This window comes from Oncorhynchus nerka, linkage group LG18 (genome assembly GCF_034236695.1).
Source record: "Oncorhynchus nerka isolate Pitt River linkage group LG18, Oner_Uvic_2.0, whole genome shotgun sequence".
Lineage (NCBI taxonomy): Eukaryota > Metazoa > Chordata > Actinopteri > Salmoniformes > Salmonidae > Oncorhynchus > Oncorhynchus nerka.
Window position 1 is genome coordinate 691,242 of NC_088413.1, and position 20,279 is coordinate 711,520.

General features: G+C 46.4%; 1 pseudogene; it reads left to right on the plus strand.

The window, feature by feature from the left end:
• The window catches only part of LOC135561955 (sister chromatid cohesion protein PDS5 homolog A-like), a 30,979-nt pseudogene that overhangs the window by 1,889 nt on the left and 8,811 nt on the right, over positions 1–20,279 (plus strand).

The window sequence follows — 20,279 nt, forward strand, 5'->3', positions numbered from 1 at the left end:
CAGGCAGGGGGCCGGCAGACAGGCAGGCACGCAGAGTGCCAACAGACAGGCAGAGGGCCAACAGACAGACAGGCACGCAGAGGGCCAACAGACAGACAGACAGACAGGCACGCAGAGGGCCAACAGACAGGCAGGCAGGCACGCAGAGGACCAACAGACAGGCAGGCAGGCAGAGGGCCAACAGACAGGCAGACAGGCAGAGGGCCAACAGACAGACAGGCAGGCACGCAGAGGGCCAACAGACAGGCAGGCAGGCACGCAGAGGGCCAACAGACAGGCAGGCAGGCAGGCAGAGGGCCAACAGACAGGCAGGCAGGCAGGCAGAGGGCCAACAGACAGGCAGGCAGGCAGAGGGCCAACAGACAGGCAGGCAGGCAGAGGGCCAACAGACAGACAGACAGGCAGAGGGCCAACAGACAGACAGGCAGGCACGCAGAGGGCCAACAGACAGGCAGGCAGGCAGACAGGCAGAGGGCCAACAGACAGGCAGGCAGGCACACAGAGGGCCAACAGACAGGCAGGCACGCAGAGGGCCAACAGGCACGCAGAGGGCCAACAGACAGGCAGGCAGGCACGCAGAGGGCCAACAGGCAGAGGGCCAACAGGCAGATAGGCACGCAGAGGGCCAACAGGCAGAGGGCCAACAGGCAGGCAGGCACGCAGAGGGCCAACAGGCAGGCAGGCACGCAGAGGGCCAACAGGCAGGCAGGCACGCAGAGGGCCAACAGGCAGAGGGCCAACAGGCAGAGGGCCAACAGGCAGAGGGCCAACAGGCTGAGGGCCAACAGGCAGGCAGGCACGCAGAGGGCCAACAGGCAGGCAGGCACGCAGAGGGCCAACAGGCAGAGGGCCAACAGGCAGAGGGCCAACAGGCAGAGGGCCAACAGGCAGAGGGCCAACAGGCTGAGGGCCAACAGACAGGCAGGCAGGCAGGCAGGCGGAGGGCCAACAGACAGACAGGCACGCAGAGGGCCAACAGACAGACAGGCACGCAGAGGGCCAACAGACAGACAGGCACGCAGAGGGCCAACAGGCAGAGGGCCAACAGGCAGACAGGCAGGCGGAGGGCCAACAGACAGACAGGCAGGCGGAGGACCAACAGACAGGCAGGCAGGCAGAGGGCCAACAGACAGGCAGGCAGGCAGAGGGCCAACAGACAGACAGACAGGCAGAGGGCCAACAGACAGACAGGCAGGCACGCAGAGGGCCAACAGACAGGCAGGCAGGCAGACAGGCAGAGGGCCAACAGACAGGCAGGCAGGCACACAGAGGGCCAACAGACAGGCAGGCACGCAGAGGGCCAACAGGCACGCAGAGGGCCAACAGACAGGCAGGCAGGCACGCAGAGGGCCAACAGGCAGAGGGCCAACAGGCAGATAGGCACGCAGAGGGCCAACAGGCAGAGGGCCAACAGGCAGGCAGGCACGCAGAGGGTCAACAGGCAGGCAGGCACGCAGAGGGTCAACAGGCAGGCAGGCACGCAGAGGGCCAACAGGCAGGCAGGCACGCAGAGGGCCAACAGGCAGAGGGCCAACAGGCAGAGGGCCAACAGGCTGAGGGCCAACAGGCAGGCAGGCACGCAGAGGGCCAACAGGCAGGCAGGCACGCAGAGGGCCAACAGGCAGAGGGCCAACAGGCAGAGGGCCAACAGGCTGAGGGCCAACAGACAGGCAGGCAGGCAGGCAGGCGGAGGGCCAACAGACAGACAGGCACGCAGAGGGCCAACAGACAGACAGGCACGCAGAGGGCCAACAGGCAGAGGGCCAACAGGCAGACAGGCAGGCGGAGGGCCAACAGACAGACAGGCAGGCGGAGGACCAACAGACAGGCAGGCCGGCACGCAGAGGGCCAACAGGCAGAGGGCCAACAGGCAGAGGGCCAACAGGCAGACAGGCAGGCGGAGGGCCAACAGACAGACAGGCAGGCGGAGGGCCAACAGACAGGCAGGCAGGCACGCAGAGGGCCAACAGGCAGAGGGCCAACAGACAGACAGGCAGGCGGAGGGCCAACAGACAGACAGGCACGCAGAGGGCCAACAGACAGACAGACAGGCACGCAGAGGGCCAACAGACAGAGGGCCAACAGACAGACAGGCAGGCGGAGGGCCAACAGACAGGCAGGCAGGCGGAGGGCCAACAGACAGGCAGAGGGCCAACAGACAGACAGACAGGCAGAGGGCCAACAGACAGGCAGAGTGCCAACAGACAGACAGAGGACAGGCAGGCAGGCACGCAGAGTGCCAACAGACAGGCAGAGGACAGGCAGGCAGGCACGCAGAGCAACAGACAGGCAGAGGGCCAACAGACAGGCAGAGGGCCAACAGACAGGCAGAGTGCCAACAGACAGGCAGAGGACAGGCAGGCAGGCACGCAGAGTGCCAACAGACAGACAGAGGACAGGCAGGCAGGCAGGCACGCAGAGTGCCAACAGACAGGCAGAGGACAGGCAGGCAGAGGGCCGACAGACAGACAGACAGACAGGCAGGCGGAGGCCGAGTTTAAAAATGCTTCTACCCTGACTTGGGCAGGAGCTCATCGGAACTGAGAACCAGCACCTCTCATGTTCTACTGCTTGAGTTCCTGTGACTCGTATATTAGCTCCAAAGTATTGTGGAGCTCCTGCAACTAAACATAAACAGAACTGGGCCAGTACCTAAACATAAACAGAACTGGGCCAGTACCTAAACATAAACAGAACTGGGCCAGTACCTAAACATAAACAGAACTGGGCCAGTACCTAAATATAAACAGAACTGGGCCAGTACCTAAACAGAACCTATTTCAGTCCAAGTCCAAGCACTGAGCTAAACTATAGTAACTCCCTTACACAGATGTTTAAATGAGCTGTGTCTGTGAATGGGAGCCGTTTGGACAGTCTTAGTGACGGTTGTAGCTGCTTTGTGGGATGTGTCTGTGAATGGGAGCCGTTTGGACAGTCTTAGTGACAGTTGTAGCTGCTTTGTGGGATGTGTCTGTGAATGGGAGCCGTTTGGACAGTCTTAGTGACGGTTGTAGCTGCTTTGTGTGATGTGTCTGTGAATGGGAGCCGTGTGGACAGTCTTAGTGGCGGTTGTAGCTGCTTTGTGGGATGTGTCTGTGAATGGGAGCCGTTTGGACAGTCTTAGTGACGGTTGTAGCTGCTTTGTGGGATGTGTCTGTGAATGGGAGCCGTTTGGACAGTCTTAGTGACGGTTGTAGCTGCTTTGTGTGATGTGTCTGTGAATGGGAGCCGTGTGGACAGTCTTAGTGACGGTTGTAGCTGCTTTGTGTGATGTATTGTTGTCTCTACCTTCTTTTCCCTTTGTGCTGTTGTCTGGGCCCAATAATGGTTGTACCTTGTGTTGCTACCATGTTGTGTTTCTACCTTGTTGATGTTGTCATGTGTTGCTACCTTGTTGTTGCTGCCATGTTGTTGCTACCTTGTTGTTGCTACCTTGTTGATGTTGTCATGTGTTGCTACCATGTTGTGTTGCTACCATGTTGTTGTCATGTTTTGTTGCTACTATGTTGATGTTGTCATGTGTTGCTACCATGTTGTGTTGCTACCATGTTGTGTTGCTACCATGTTGTTGTCATGTTGTGTTGCTGCCATGTTGTGTTGTTGCCATGTTGTGTTGCTACCATATTGTTGTCATGTTGTGTTGCTACCATGTTGTTGTCATGTTGTGCTGCTACCGTGTTGATGTTGTCATGTTGTGTTGCTACCGTGTTGATGTTGTCATGTTGTGTTGCTACCGTGTTGATGTTGTCATGTTGTGTTGTTGTCATGTTGTGTTGCTACCATGTTGTTGTCATGTTGTGTTGCTACCATGTTGTTGTCATGTTGTGTTGCTACCATGTTGTTGTCATGTTGTGTTGCTACCATGTTGTTGTCATGTTGTGCTGCTACCGTGTTGATGTTGTCATGTTGTGCTGCTACCGTGTTGATGTTGTCATGTTGTGTTGCTACCGTGTTGATGTTGTCATGTTGTGTTGCTACCATGTTGTCATGTTGTGTTGCTACCATGTTGTTGCCATGTTGTGTTGCTACCATGTTGTTGTCATGTTGTGTTGCTACTATGTTGATGTTGTCATGTGTTGCTACCATGTTGTGTTGCTACCATATTGTGTTGCTACCATGTTGTTGTCATGTGGTGTTGCTACCATGTTGTTGTCATGTTGTGTTGCTACTATGTTGATGTTGTCATGTGTTGCTACCATGTTGTGTTGCTACCATGTTGTCATGTTGCGTTGCTACCATGCTCTAGTCATGCTATGTTGTCTTAGGTCTCTCTTTATGTAGTGTTGTCTCTCTTGTCATGCTATGTTGTCTTAGGTCTCTCTTTATGTAGTGTTGTCTCTCTTGTCATGCTATGTTGTTGTCTTAGGTCTCTCTTTATGTAGTGTTGTCTCTCTAGTCATGCTATGTTGTTGTCTTAGGTCTCTCTTTATGTAGTGTTGTCTCTCTAGTCATGCTATGTTGTTGTCTTAGGTCTCTCTTTATGTAGTGTTATCTCTCTAGTCATGCTATGTTGTCTTAGGTCTCTCTATGGAGTGTTGTCTCTCTTTATGTAGTGTTGTCTCTAGTCATGCTATGTTGTTGTCTTAGGTCTCTCTTTATGTAGTGTTGTCTCTCTTTATGTAGTGTTGTCTCTCTAGTCATGCTATGTTGTTGTCTTAGGTCTCTCTTTATGTAGTGTTGTCTCTCTAGTCATGCTATGTTGTTGTCTTAGGTCTCTCTTTATGTAGTGTTGTCTCTCTAGTCATGCTATGTTGTTGTCTTAGGTCTCTCTTTATGGAGTGTTGTCTCTCTTTATGTAGTGTTGTCTCTCTAGTCATGCTATGTTGTTGTCTTAGGTCTATGTAGTGTTGTCTCTCTTTATGTAGTGTTGTCTCTCTAGTCATGCTATGTTGTTGTCTTAGGTCTCTCTTTATGGAGTGTTGTCTCTTATGTAGTGTTGTCTCTCTAGTCATGCTATGTTGTCTTAGGTCTCTCTTTATGGAGTGTTGTCTCTCTAGTCATGCTATGTTGTTGTCTTAGGTCTCTCTTTATGTAGTGTTGTCTCTTGTCATGCTATGTTGTTGTCTTAGGTCTCTCTTTATGGAGTGTTGTCTCTCTTTATGGAGTGTTGTCTCTCTTTATGTAGTGTTGTCTCTCTTTATGTAGTGTTGTCTCTCTTTATGTAGTGTTGTCTCTCTAGTCATGCTATGTTGTTGTCTTAGGTCTCTCTTTATGTAGTGTTGTCTCTCTTTATGTAGTGTTGTCTCTCTTTATGTAGTGTTGTCTCTCTTGTCATGCTATGTTGTTGTCTTAGGTCTCTCTTTATGTAGTGTTGTCTCTCTTGTCATGCTATGTTGTCTTAGGTCTCTCTTTATGTAGTGTTGTCTCTCTTGTCATGCTATGTTGTTGTCTTAGGTCTCTCTTTATGGAGTGTTGTCTCTCTAGTCATGCTATGTTGTTGTCTTAGGTCTCTCTTTATGTAGTGTTGTCTCTCTTGTCATGCTATGTTGTTGTCTTAGGTCTCTCTTTATGGAGTGTTGTCTCTTTATGTAGTGTTGTCTCTCTAGTCATGCTATGTTGTTGTCTTAGGTCTCTCTTTATGTAGTGTTGTCTCTCTTTATGTAGTGTTGTCTCTAGTCATGCTATGTTGTTGTCTTAGGTCTCTCTTTATGTAGTGTTGTCTCTCTAGTCATGCTATGTTGTTGTCTTAGGTCTCTCTTTATGGAGTGTTGTCTCTCTTTATGTAGTGTTGTCTCTCTTTATGTAGTGTTGTCTCTCTAGTCATGCTATGTTGTTGTCTTAGGTCTATGTAGTGTTGTCTCTCTTTATGGAGTGTTGTCTCTCTAGTCATGCTATGTTGTTGTCTTAGGTCTCTCTTTATGTAGTGTTGTCTCTCTTTATGTAGTGTTGTCTCTCTAGTCATGCTATGTTGTTGTCTTAGGTCTCTCTTTATGTAGTGTTGTCTCTCTTTATGTAGTGTTGTCTCTCTAGTCATGCTATGTTGTCTTAGGTCTCTCTTTATGTAGTGTTGTCTCTCTAGTCATGCTATGTTGTTGTCTTAGGTCTCTCTTTATGTAGTGTTGTCTCTCTTTATGTAGTGTTGTCTCTTTATGTAGTGTTGTCTCTCTTTATGTAGTGTTGTCTCTCTTTATGGAGTGTTGTCTCTTTATGGAGTGTTGTCTCTCTTGTCATGCCATGTTGTTGTCATAGGTCTCTCTTTATGTAGTGTTGTCTCTCTAGTCATGCTATGTTGTTGTCTTAGGTCTCTCTTTATGTAGTGTTGTCTCTCTTGTCATGCTATGTTGTCTTAGGTCTCTCTTTATGTAGTGTTGTCTCTCTAGTCATGCTATGTTGTTGTCTTAGGTCTCTCTTTATGGAGTGTTGTCTCTCTTTATGTAGTGTTGTCTCTCTAGTCATGCTATGTTGTTGTCTTAGGTCTCTCTTTATGTAGTGTTGTCTCTCTAGTCATGCTATGTTGTTGTCTTAGGTCTCTCTTTATGTAGTGTTGTCTCTCTAGTCATGCTATGTTGTCTTAGGTCTATGTAGTGTTGTCTCTCTTTATGTAGTGTTGTCTCTCTAGTCATGCTATGTTGTTGTCTTAGGTCTCTCTTTATGGAGTGTTGTCTCTTATGTAGTGTTGTCTCTCTAGTCATGCTATGTTGTTGTCTTAGGTCTATGTAGTGTTGTCTCTCTTTATGTAGTGTTGTCTCTCTAGTCATGCTATGTTGTTGTCTTAGGTCTCTTTATGTAGTGTTGTCTCTCTAGTCATGCTATGTTGTTGTCTTAGGTCTCTCTTTATGGAGTGTTGTCTCTTATGTAGTGTTGTCTCTCTAGTCATGCTATGTTGTTGTCTTAGGTCTATGTAGTGTTGTCTCTCTTTATGTAGTGTTGTCTCTCTAGTCATGCTATGTTGTTGTCTTAGGTCTCTTTATGTAGTGTTGTCTCTCTTGTCATGCTATGTTGTTGTCTTAGGTCTCTCTTTATGTAGTGTTGTCTCTCTTGTCATGCTATGTTGTTGTCTTAGGTCTCTCTTTATGTAGTGTTGTCTCTCTTTATGGAGTGTTGTCTCTCTTTATGTAGTGTTGTCTCTCTTTATGTAGTGTTGTCTCTCTAGTCATGCTATGTTGTTGTCTTAGGTCTCTCTTTATGTAGTGTTGTCTCTCTTGTCATGCTATGTTGTCTTAGGTCTCTCTTTATGTAGTGTTGTCTCTCTTGTCATGCTATGTTGTTGTCTTAGGTCTCTCTTTATGGAGTGTTGTCTCTCTAGTCATGCTATGTTGTTGTCTTAGGTCTCTCTTTATGTAGTGTTGTCTCTCTTGTCATGCTATGTTGTTGTCTTAGGTCTCTCTTTATGGAGTGTTGTCTCTTTATGTAGTGTTGTCTCTCTAGTCATGCTATGTTGTTGTCTTAGGTCTCTCTTTATGGAGTGTTGTCTCTCTTTTATGTAGTGTTGTCTCTCTAGTCATGCTATGTTGTTGTCTTAGGTCTCTCTTTATGTAGTGTTGTCTCTCTAGTCATGCTATGTTGTTGTCTTAGGTCTATGTAGTGTTGTCTCTCTTTATGGAGTGTTGTCTCTCTAGTCATGCTATGTTGTTGTCTTAGGTCTCTCTTTATGGAGTGTTGTCTCTCTTTATGTAGTGTTGTCTCTCTAGTCATGCTATGTTGTTGTCTTAGGTCTCTCTTTATGTAGTGTTGTCTCTCTTTATGTAGTGTTGTCTCTCTAGTCATGCTATGTTGTTGTCTTAGGTCTCTCTTTATGTAGTGTTGTCTCTCTTTATGTAGTGTTGTCTCTCTAGTCATGCTATGTTGTTGTCTTAGGTCTCTCTTTATGTAGTGTTGTCTCTCTTTATGTAGTGTTGTCTCTCTTTATGGAGTGTTGTCTCTTTATGGAGTGTTGTCTCTCTTGTCATGCCATGTTGTTGTCATAGGTCTCTCTTTATGTAGTGTTGTCTCTCTAGTCATGCTATGTTGTTGTCTTAGGTCTCTCTTTATGTAGTGTTGTCTCTCTTGTCATGCTATGTTGTTGTCTTAGGTCTCTCTTTATGTAGTGTTGTCTCTCTTGTCATGCTATGTTGTTGTCTTAGGTCTCTCTTTATGGAGTGTTGTCTCTCTTTATGTAGTGTTGTCTCTTGTCATGCTATGTTGTCTTAGGTCTCTCTTTATGTAGTGTTGTCTCTCTTTATGTAGTGTTGTCTCTCTTTATGTAGTGTTGTCTCTCTTTATGGAGTGTTGTCTCTCTAGTCATGCTATGTTGTCTTAGGTCTCTCTTTATGTAGTGTTGTCTCTCTTGTCATGCTATGTTGTCTTAGGTCTCTCTTTATGTAGTGTTGTCTCTCTTGTCATGCCATGTTGTTGTCATAGGTCTCTCTTTATGTAGTGTTGTCTCTCTAGTCATGCTATGTTGTTGTCTTAGGTCTCTCTTTATGTAGTGTTGTCTCTCTTGTCATGCTATGTTGTCTTAGGTCTCTCTTTATCTAGTGTTGTCTCTCTAGTCATGCTATGTTGTTGTCTTAGGTCTCTCTTTATGGAGTATTGTCTCTCTTTATGGAGTGTTGTCTCTTTATGTAGTGTTGTCTCTCTTGTCATGCTATGTTGTTGTCTTAGGTCTCTCTTTATGTAGTGTTGTCTCTCTTGTCATGCTATGTTGTTGTCTTAGGTCTCTCTTTATGTAGTGTTGTCTCTCTTGTCATGCCATGTTGTTGTCATAGGTCTCTCTTTATGTAGTGTTGTCTCTCTAGTCATGCTATTGTTGTCTTAGGTCTCTCTTTATGTAGTGTTGTCTCTCTTGTCATGCTATGTTGTCTTAGGTCTCTCTTTATGTAGTGTTGTCTCTCTAGTCATGCTATGTTGTTGTCTTAGGTCTCTCTTTATGGAGTATTGTCTCTCTTTATGGAGTGTTGTCTCTCTTTATGTAGTGTTGTCTCTCTTGTCATGCCATGTTGTTGTCATAGGTCTCTCTTTATGTAGTGTTGTCTCTCTTGTCATGCTATGTTGTTGTCTTAGGTCTCTCTTTATGTAGTGTTGTCTCTCTTGTCATGCCATGTTGTTGTCATAGGTCTCTCTTTATGTAGTGTTGTCTCTCTTGTCATGCTATGTTGTTGTCTTAGGTCTCTCTTTATGTAGTGTTGTCTCTCTTGTCATGCCATGTTGTTGTCATAGGTCTCTCTTTATGTAGTGTTGTCTCTCTAGTCATGCTATGTTGTTGTCTTAGGTCTCTCTTTATGTAGTGTTGTCTCTCTTGTCATGCTATGTTGTCTTAGGTCTCTCTTTATGTAGTGTTGTCTCTCTAGTCATGCTATGTTGTCTTAGGTCTCTCTTTATGGAGTGTTGTCTCTCTTGTCATGCTATGTTGTCTTAGGTCTCTCTTTATGTAGTGTTGTCTCTCTTGTCATGCTATGTTGTCTTAGGTCTCTCTTTATGGAGTGTTGTCTCTCTTGTCATGCTATGTTGTCTTAGGTCTCTCTTTATGTAGTGTTGTCTCTCTAGTCATGCTATGTTGTCTTAGGTCTCTCTTTATGTAGTGTTGTCTCTCTTGCCGTGATGTGTTGTCTTAGGTCTCTCTTTATGTAGTGTTGTCTCTCTTGCCGTGATGTGTTGTCTTAGGTCTCTCTTTATGGAGTGTTGTCTCTTTATGGAGTGTTGTCTCTCTTTATGTAGTGTTGTCTCTCTTTATGTAGTGTTGTCTCTCTTTATGGAGTGTTGTCTCTCTTGTCATGCTATGTTGTCTTAGGTCTCTCTTTATGTAGTGTTGTCTCTCTTGTCATGCTATGTTGTCTTAGGTCTCTCTTTATGGAGTGTTGTCTCTCTTTATGTAGTGTTGTCTCTCTTGTCATGCTATGTTGTCTTAGGTCTCTCTTTATGGAGTGTTGTCTCTCTTTATGTAGTGTTGTCTCTCTAGTCATGCTATGTTGTCTTAGGTCTCTCTTTATGTAGTGTTGTCTCTCTTTATGTAGTGTTGTCTCTCTTTATGTAGTGTTGTCTCTCTTGTCATGCTATGTTGTCTTAGGTCTCTCTTTATGGAGTGTTGTCTCTCTTTATGTAGTGTTGTCTCTCTTTATGGAGTGTTGTCTCTCTTTATGTAGTGTTGTCTCTCTTTATGTAGTGTTGTCTCTCTTTATGTAGTGTTGTCTCTCTTTATGTAGTGTTGTCTCTCTTTATGTAGTGTTGTCTCTCTTTATGTAGTGTTGTCTCTCTTTATGTAGTGTTGTCTCTCTTTATGGAGTGTTGTCTCTCTTTATGTAGTGTTGTCTCTCTTTATGTAGTGTTGTCTCTCTTTATGTAGTGTTGTCTCTCTTTATGTAGTGTTGTCTCTCTTTATGTAGTGTTGTCTCTCTTTATGTAGTGTTGTCTCTCTTTATGGAGTGTTGTCTCTCTTTATGTAGTGTTGTCTCTCTTTATGTAGTGTTGTCTCTCTTTATGGAGTGTTGTCTCTCTTTATGTAGTGTTGTCTCTCTTTATGGAGTGTTGTCTCTCTTTATGGAGTGTTGTCTCTCTTTATGGAGTGTTGTCTCTCTTTATGTAGTGTTGTCTCTCTTTATGGAGTGTTGTCTCTCTTTATGTAGTGTTGTCTCTCTTTATGTAGTGTTGTCTCTCTTTATGTAGTGTTGTCTCTTTATGGAGTGTTGTCTCTCTTTATGTAGTGTTGTCTCTTTATGTAGTGTTGTCTCTCTTTATGGAGTGTTGTCTCTCTTTATGGAGTGTTGTCTCTCTTTATGGAGTGTTGTCTCTCTTTATGGAGTGTTGTCTCTCTTTATGGAGTGTTGTCTCTCTTTATGTAGTGTTGTCTCTCTTTATGGAGTGTTGTCTCTCTTTATGGAGTGTTGTCTCTCTTTATGGAGTGTTGTCTCTCTTTATGTAGTGTTGTCTCTCTTTATGGAGTGTTGTCTCTCTTTATGGAGTGTTGTCTCTCTTTATGTAGTGTTGTCTCTCTTGTCATGCTATGTTGTCTTAGGTCTCTCTTTATGTAGTGTTGTCTCTCTTGCCATGCTATGTTGTCTTAGGTCTCTCTTTATGGAGTGTTGTCTCTCTAGTCATGCTATGTTGTTGTCTTAGGTCTCTCTTTATGGAGTGTTGTCTCTCTTTATGTAGTGTTGTCTCTCTAGTCATGCTATGTTGTTGTCTTAGGTCTCTCTTTATGTAGTGTTGTCTCTCTTTATGTAGTGTTGTCTCTCTAGTCATGCTATGTTGTTGTCTTAGGTCTCTCTTTATGGAGTGTTGTCTCTCTTTATGTAGTGTTGTCTCTCTAGTCATGCTATGTTGTTGTCTTAGGTCTCTCTTTATGGAGTGTTGTCTCTCTTTATGTAGTGTTGTCTCTCTAGTCATGCTATGTTGTTGTCTTAGGTCTCTCTTTATGTAGTGTTGTCTCTCTTTATGTAGTGTTGTCTCTCTTTATGTAGTGTTGTCTCTCTTTATGTAGTGTTGTCTCTCTAGTCATGCTATGTTGTTGTCTTAGGTCTCTCTTTATGGAGTGTTGTCTCTCTTTATGTAGTGTTGTCTCTCTAGTCATGCTATGTTGTTGTCTTAGGTCTCTCTTTATGTAGTGTTGTCTCTCTTTATGGAGTGTTGTCTCTCTTTATGTAGTGTTGTCTCTCTTTATGTAGTGTTGTCTCTCTAGTCATGCTATGTTGTTGTCTTAGGTCTCTCTTTATGGAGTGTTGTCTCTCTTTATGTAGTGTTGTCTCTCTAGTCATGCTATGTTGTTGTCTTAGGTCTCTCTTTATGGAGTGTTGTCTCTCTTTATGTAGTGTTGTCTCTCTTGCCGTGATGTGTGTTTTGTCCGATATTGATATTTTATTTTTAATGTTTAATCCCAGCCCCCATCTCCACAAGGAGTCCTTTTGGTAGGCCGTCATTCTAAATGAGAATTTGTTCTTAGTTGCCTCGTTAAATGAAAATAGATAATATCCTGTTTTGTAGAAGAATAGATACATAGAGCACGAGAACAGCCGTCCATGACGAGAGATGCCAGGTCATCTACGATGTTCAAGCCCCTTCCTGTCACTATGGCAACCGGACTGTGAACCAGGTACTGCTGCAGCCTCTTCTTCCTGGGTCTAGGTCAAATAGCACCCTATTCCCTATATAGTGCACTACTATAGACCAGAGCCCTATTCCCTATATAGTGGTACTACTTTAGACCAGAGCCCTATTCCCTATATAGTGGTACTACTTTAGACCAGAGCCCTATTCCCTATATAGTGCACTACTTTAGACCAGAGCCCTATTCCCTATATAGTGGTACTACTTTAGTCCAGAGCCCTATTCCCTATATAGTGCACTACTATAGACAGAGCCCTATTCCCTACTATAGTCCAGAGCCCTATTCCCTATATAGTGCACTACTATAGACCAGAGCCCTATTCCCTAATAGTGCACTACTTTAGACCAGAGCCCTATTCCCTATATAGTGGTACTACTTTAGTCCAGAGCCCTATTCCCTATATAGTGCACTACTATAGACCAGAGCCCTATTCCCTATATAGTACACTACTATAGACCAGAGCCCTATTCCCTATATAGTGCACTACTATAGACCAGAGCCTTATTCCCTAATAGTGCACTACTTTAGTCCAGAGCCCTATTCCCTATATAGTGGTACTACTTTAGTCCAGAGCCCTATTCCCTATATATAGTACTATAGCAGAGCCTACCTAATAGACCAGAGCCCTATTCCCTATATAGTGCACTACTATAGACCAGAGCCTTATTCCCTAATAGTGCACTACTATAGACCAGAGCCCTATTCCCTATATAGTGCACTACTATAGACCAGAGCCCTATTCCCTAATAGTGCACTACTATAGACCAGAGCCCTATTCCTTATATAGTGGTACTACTTTAGACCCTATTCCCTATATAGTGCACTACTATAGACCAGAGCCCTATTCCCTATATAGTGGCACTACTATAGACCAGAGCCCTATTCCCTATATAGTGCACTACTATAGACCAGAGCCCTATTCCCTAATAGTGCACTACTATAGACCAGAGCCCTATTCCCTACTATAGTACACTACTATAGACCAGAGCCCTATTCCCTATATAGTGGTACTACTATAGACCAGAGCCCTATTCCCTATATAGTGGTACTACTATAGACCAGAGCCCTATTCCCTATATAGTGGTACTACTTTAGACCAGAGCCCTATTCCCTATATAGTGGTACTACTATAGACCCTATTCCCTATATAGTGGTACTACTATAGACCCTATTCCCTATATAGTGGTACTACTATAGACCCTATTCCCTATATAGTGGTACTACTATAGACCCTATTCCCTATATAGTACACTACTATAGACCAGAGCCCTATTCCCTATATAGTGGTACTACTATAGACCCTATTCCCTATATAGTACACTACTACTGACCAGAACCTCAAAACACTTCTCAGAAGACAACTACTTTATACTAGTCTATCGTTTGTTTTATTGAACTAGGCAAGTCAGTTAAGAACACATGTTTATTTACAACGACGACCAAACCCTAACGCGGATCACATGACAGACTTTCGTTAAAAAAAACCTGGTTGGCCGGCTAGCTAGCGCTGGGTATGGGTTCTGACTATATAAAAACACAGCTAGCTAGCTAGCGCTGGGTATAGGTTCTGACTATATAAAAACACAGCTAGCTAGCTAGCTAGCGCTGGGTATGGGTTCTGACTATATAAAAACATAGCTAGCTAGCTAGCGCTGGGTATGGGTTCTGACTATATATAAACACAGCTAGCTAGCGCTGGGTATGGGTTCTGACTATATAAAAACACAGCTAGCTAGCTAGTTAGCGCTGGGTATGGGTTCTGACTATATAAAAACACAGCTAGCTAGCTAGCTAGCTTAGTATGGGTTCTGACTATATAAAAACACAGCTAGCTAGCTAGCGCTGGGTATGGGTTCTGACTATATAAAAACACAGCTAGCTAGCTATAAAACACACAGCTAGCTAGCGCTGGGTATGGGTTCTGACTATATAAAAACACAGCTAGCTAGCTAGCGCTGGGTATGGGTTCTGACTATATAAAAACACAGCTAGCTAGCTAGCGCTGGGTATGGGTTCTGACTATATAAAAACACAGCTAGCTAGCTAGCGCTGGGTATGGGTTCTGACTATATAAAAACACAGCTAGCTATATATAGCTAGCGCTGGGTATGGGTTCTGACTATATAAAAAAACAGCTAGCTAGTTAGCTAGCGCTGGGTATGGGTTCTGACTATATAAAAACACAGCTAGCTAGCTAGCTGGGTATGGGTTCTGCTGGGTATGGGTTCTGACTATATAAAAACACAGCAGCTAGCTAGCTAGCGCTGGGTATGGGTTCTGACTATATATATAAAAACTACATGGGCTGACTATATAAAACACAGCTAGCGCTGGGTATGGGTTCTGACTATATAAAAACACAGCTAGCTAGCTAGCTAGCGCTGGGTATGGGTTCTGACTATATAAAACACAGCTAGCTAGCTAGCGCTGGGTATGGGTTCTGACTATATAAAACACAGCTAGCTAGTTAGCGCTGGGTATGGGTTCTGACTATATAAAAACACAGCTAGTTAGCTAGCGCTGGGTATGGGTTCTGACTATATAAAAACACAGCTAGCTAGCTAGCGCTGGGTATGGGTTCTGACTATATAAAAAACACAGCTAGCTAGCTAGCGCTGGGTATGGGTTCTGACTAGCGCTATAATAAAAACACAAAGCTACAGGTTCTGACAATATAAAAACCAGCTAGCTAGCGCTGGGTATGGGTTCTGACTATATAAAAACACAGCTTAGCTAGCGCTGGGTATGGGTTAGCTAGCGCTGGGTATGGGTTTTGACTATAAAAACACAGCTCTTATGACTATATAAAAACCCAGCTAGCTAGCTGGGTATGGGTTCTGACTATATATAAAAAAAACACAGCTAGCCGGGTATGGGTTCTGACTATATAAAAACACAGCTAGCGCTGGGTATGGGTTCTGACTATATAAAAACACAGCTACAGCTAGCTAGCGCTAGTATGGGCTGACTATAAAAACACAGCTAGGTTATGGGTATGGGTTCTGACTATATAAAACACAGCTAGCTAGCTAGCGCTGGGTATGGGTTCTGACTATATAAAAACACAGCTAGCTAGCGCTGGGTATGGGTTCTGACTATATAAAAACAGCTAGCTAGCTAGCGCTGGGTATGGGTTCTGACTATATAAAAACACAGCTAGCTAGCTAGCTGGGTATGGGTTCTGACTATATAAAAACACAGCTAGCTAGCTAGCAGCTAGGTATGGGTTCTGACAATATAAAAACACAGCTAGCTAGCTAGCACTGGGTATGGGTTCTGACTATATAAAAACACAGTTGGCTGGCTAGTTAGCAGCGCTGGGTATGGGTTCTGACTATATAAAAACCCAGCTAGCTAGCTAGCTAGCTAGCGCTGGGTGTGGCAGGTTTTGACTATATAAAACACAGCTAGCTAGCTAGCGCTGGTATGGGTTTTGACTATATAAAAACACAGCTAGCTAGCTAGCGCTGGGTGTGGGTTATGACTATATAAAAACCCAGCTAGCTAGCGCTGGGTATGGGTTCTGACTATATAAAAACACAGCTAGCGCTAGGTAGCTAGCTAGCTAGCTAGCTGGGTATGGGTTCTGACTATAGTTATAAACACAGCTAGCTAGTTAGCGCTGCTAGGTATGGAGTTTTGACTATATAAAAACACAGCTAGCTAGCTAGCTAGCGGGTATGGGTTCTGACTATATAAAAACACAGCTAGCTAGCTAGCGCTGGGTATGGGTTCTGACTATAAAAAAACACAGCTAGCTAGTTAGCGCACTGGGTATGGGTTCTGACTATATAAAAGCCCACACAGCTAGCTAAAAACACAGCTAGCTAGCTAGCGCTGGTATAGGTTTGACTATATAAAAACACAGCTGAGTATGGGTAGCTAGCGCTAGGACTGACTATATATAAACACAGCTAGCTAGTTAGCGCTGGGGGGTTCTGACTATATAAAAACACAGCTAGCTAGCTAGCTGACTATATGGGTAGCGCTGGGTTCTGACTATAAAAAAAACAGCTAGCTAGCTGAGTATGGGTTCTGACTATATAAAAACACAGCTAGCTAGTTAAGAAAGGGGTTCTGACTATATAAAAACACAGCACAGCTGGGTATGAGTTCTGACTAGCTAGCACTGGGTATGGGTTCTGACTATATAAAAACAAAAACAGTTCCTGACTATATAAAAACACAGCTAGCTCTGATTGGGCTTCCTACAAAGACCTAGTGATGGCTTCTGATTGGGCCTCCTACAAAGACCTAGTGATGGCTTCTGATTGGGCTTCCTACAAAGACCTAGTGATGGCTTCTGATTGGGCCTCCTACAAAGACCTAGTGATGGCTTCTGATTGGGCCTCCTACAAAGACCTAGTGATGGCTTCTGATTGGGCCTCCTACAAAGACCTAGTGATGGCTTCTGATTGGGCCTCCTACAAAGACCTAGTGATGGCTTCTGATTGGGCCTCCTACAAAGACCTAGTGATGGCTTCTGATTGGGCCTCCTACAAAGACCTAGTGATTGGCTTTTGATTGGGCCTCCTACAAAGTGCCTTGATTCTAAAGTCAGAGAGAGGATGGGAGGGAAGTGTCTGGCTGTGTGGAGGTTGATGGGAGGGAAGTGTCTGGCTGGGAGGGAAGTGTCTGGCTGTGTGGAGGTTGATGGGAGGGAAGTGTCTGGCTGGGAGGGAAGTGTCTGGCTGTGTGAGGTTGATGGGAGGGAAGTGTCTGGCTGTGTGGAGGTTGATGGGAGGGAAGTGTCTGGCTGTGTGGAGGTTGATGGGAGGGAAGTGTCTGGCTGTGTGGAGGTTGATGGGATGGAAGTGTCTGGCTGTGTGGAGGTGAGGGAGTGTCTGGGAGGGAAGTGTCTGGCTGTGTGGAGGTTGATGGGAGGAAGTGTCTGGCTGTGTGGAGGTTGATGGGAGGGAAGTGTCTGGCTGTGAGGGAAGTGTCTGGCTGTGAGGAGGTTGAGGGAAGTGTCTGGCTGTGAGGGAAGTGTCTGGCTGTGAGGGAAGTGTCTGGCTGTGTGGAGGTAAGTGTCTGGCTGTGTTGAGGTTGGGGGAAGTGTCTGGCTGTGTGTTGAGTGTCTGGCTGTGTGGAGGTTGATGGTTGATGGGAAGTGTCTGGCTGTGTGTTGATGGGGAAGTGTCTGGCTGTGTGGAGGTTGATGGGAGGGAAGTGTCTGGCTGTGAGGGAAGTGTCTGGCTGTGTGGAGGTTGATGGGAAGGAGGGAAGTGTCTGGCTGTGATGGGAGGAAGTGTCTGGCTGTGTGGAGGTTGATGGGAGGGAAGTGTCTGGCTGTGAGGGAAGTGTCTGGCTGTGAGGAGGTAAGTGTCTGGCTGTGTGGAGGTTGATGGGAGGGAAGTGTCTGGCTTTGAGGGAAGTGTCTAGCTGTGAGGGAAGTGTCTAGCTGTGTGGAGGTTGATGGGAGGGAAGTGTCTGGCTGTGTGGAGGTTGATGGGAGGGAAGTGTTTGGCTGTGTGGAGGTTGATGGGAGGAAGTGTCTGGCTGGAGGTTGATGGGAGGGAAGTGTCTGGCTGTGAGGGAAGTGTCTGGCTGTGAGGAAAGTGTCTAGCTGTGTGGAGGTTGGATGGGAGGGAAGTGTCTGGCTGTGTGGAGGTTGGATGGAAGCGTCTGGCTGTGTATGGATCCCCTGAGGCAAAAGGCCCATTTTATATATGTCTCTGGCTGTGTCTACAAAGTGCCATACTTTGAACCAGAGCCAATAGGGTGGCTGCGGCTGTGGGGTTCTCTGAGTCCATGTGGTTTATATCAGCTGTCCAGGGTCTTACCATACTCCTCTACTGAGCAGGGTCAAAGGTTCCCCGGCTCCTTTCTCCCAGTCGGCTCCTTTCTCCCAGTCGGCTCCTTTCTCCCAGTCGGCTCCTTTCTCCCAGTCGGCTCCTTTCTCCCAGTCGGCTCCTTTCTCCCAGTCGGTTCCCAGTCGGCTCCTTTCTCCCAGTCGGTTCCCAGTCGGCTCCTTTCTCCCAGTCGGTTCCCAGTCGGCTCCTTCCTCCCAGTCGGCTCCTTCCTCCCAGTCGGCTCCTTCCTCCCAGTCGGCTCCTTCCTCCCAGTCGGCTCCTTCCTCCCAGTCGGCTCCTTCCTCCCAGTCGGTCCCTTTCTCCCAGTCGGTCCTTTCTCCCCGTCGCCCCGGCTACCTTCCTCCCCGCCGCCCCCGGGCTACCTTCCTCCCCGTCGTCCCCCGGCTACCTTCCTCCCCGTCGCCCCCGGCTACCTTCCTCCGTCGCCCGGCTACCTTCCTCCCGTCGCCCGGCTACCTTTCCTCCTTGTCGCCCCGGCTACCTTCCTCCCGTCGGCCCCGGCAACCTTCCTCCCGTCGCCCCCGGCTACCTTCCTCCCCTTGCCGCCCCGGCTACCTTCCTCCCTCGCCCCGGCTACCTTCCTCCTTGGCGGTCCCCGGCTACCTTCCCCTCCCCGGCTGGTCCCCGGCTACCTTCCTCCCCCGTCGGTCCCCGGCTACCTTCCTCCCCGTCGTCCCCGGCTACCTTCCTCCCCGTCGGTCCCCGGCTACCTTCCTCCCCGGCGGTCCCCGGCTACCTTCCTCCCCGTCGCCCCCGGCTACCTTCCTCCCCGTCGCCCCCGGCTACCTTCCTCCCCGTCGGCCCCCGGCAACCTTCCTCCCCGTCGCCCAGCTACCTTCCTCCCGCCGCCCCCGGCAACCTTCCTCCCCGCCGTCCCGGCTACCTTCCTCCCGTCGCCCCCGGCTACCTTCCTCCCCGTTTCTGTTTTGTTAATGAAACGGCGGTGAGGAGTGTTGGGCAGAGGAGCAGCTCTGTTGTACATCCAGTGCAATAGGAAACCCTCACTTTTCCCACATTTAGTTCCAGACAACGCCATTCCTCGGGGGCCTGATTGGTGTCATAGTTTTGCCCCAGGTAACACACCTGACTCCATGAATCACCTAATCCTGATCTTCAGGTTAGAATGTGATTAGTTTAAATCAGGTGTGTTTGCTGGGGATGGGGGAGAAAGTGTGACTCCCCCCGAGGACTGGAGCTGCCCAGGCCTGCCACGGTTACAGCCTTATTCTAAAATAGATTACATTGTTTTTATTCTGTTAATCAACCTATACCCCATAATGACATCACAATACCCCATAATGACATCACAATACCCCATAATGACATCACAATACCCCGTAATGACATCACAAGCAAAAACATGTTTTTAGAATGTTTTGTAAAAAAAAAAATAAACAAGTGAAATATCACATTTACATAAGTATTCAGACCCTCACTCAGTACTTTGTTGAAGCACCTTTTGGCAGTGATTACAGCCTCAAGTCTTCTTGGGTTTGACGCCTGCTTGGTACACCTGTATTTGGGGAGTTTCTCCCATTCTTCTCTGCAGATCCCTCAAGCTCTGTCAGGTTGGATGGGAGCGTCTATTTTCAGGTCTCTCCAGAGATGTTAGATCGGGTTCAAGTCCGGGCTCTGGCTGGGCCACTCAAGGACATTTCAGAGACTTGCCCGAAGCCACCTTGTGTTGTCTTGGCTGTGTGCTTAAGGTCGTTGTGTTTTTGAACCTTCATCCCCAGTCTGAGGTCCTGAGCGTTCTGAAGCAGGTTTTCATCAATAATCTCTCTGTACTTTGCTCTGTTCATCTTTCCCTCGATATTGACTAGTCTCCCAGACCCAGTAACGACTGACTAGAGTTAGTGGAACTTGGGGTTCTGACCCAGTAACGACTGACTAGAGTTAGTGGAACTGGGGGTTCTGAATGGCTGTGACGTTCAGGGAGAAACGGGTCTGACCCAGTAACGACTGACGAGTCGACGTTCAGGGAGAAACGGGTCTGGTTCTGACCCAGTAACGACTGACGAGTCGACGTTTAGGGAGAAACGGGTCGGGTTCTGACCCAGTAACAACTGACGAGGCGACGTTTAGGGAGAAACGGGTCTGGTTCTGACCCAGTAACGACTGACGAGGCGACGTTCAGGGAGAAACGGGTCTGGTTCTGACCCAGTAACGACTGACGAGGCGACGTTCAGGGCTTTATAGAGGTGGTAGAAAAGGTTCCCAACTGTTATACTGAAGTGAAAGTAAAGATACTTTCTTTTTTTTAATAGAAAATGACTCAAGTGAAAGTCACCCAGTAAAATACTACTTGAGTAAAGGTTTTTGGTTTGGAATATCTGTTAAGTATCAAAAGTAAAAGTATTAATAATTTCAAATGTCTTATATTAAGCAAATATTATTTATTTATTTATGGATAGCCAGGGGCCACACTCCAACACTCAGACATAATT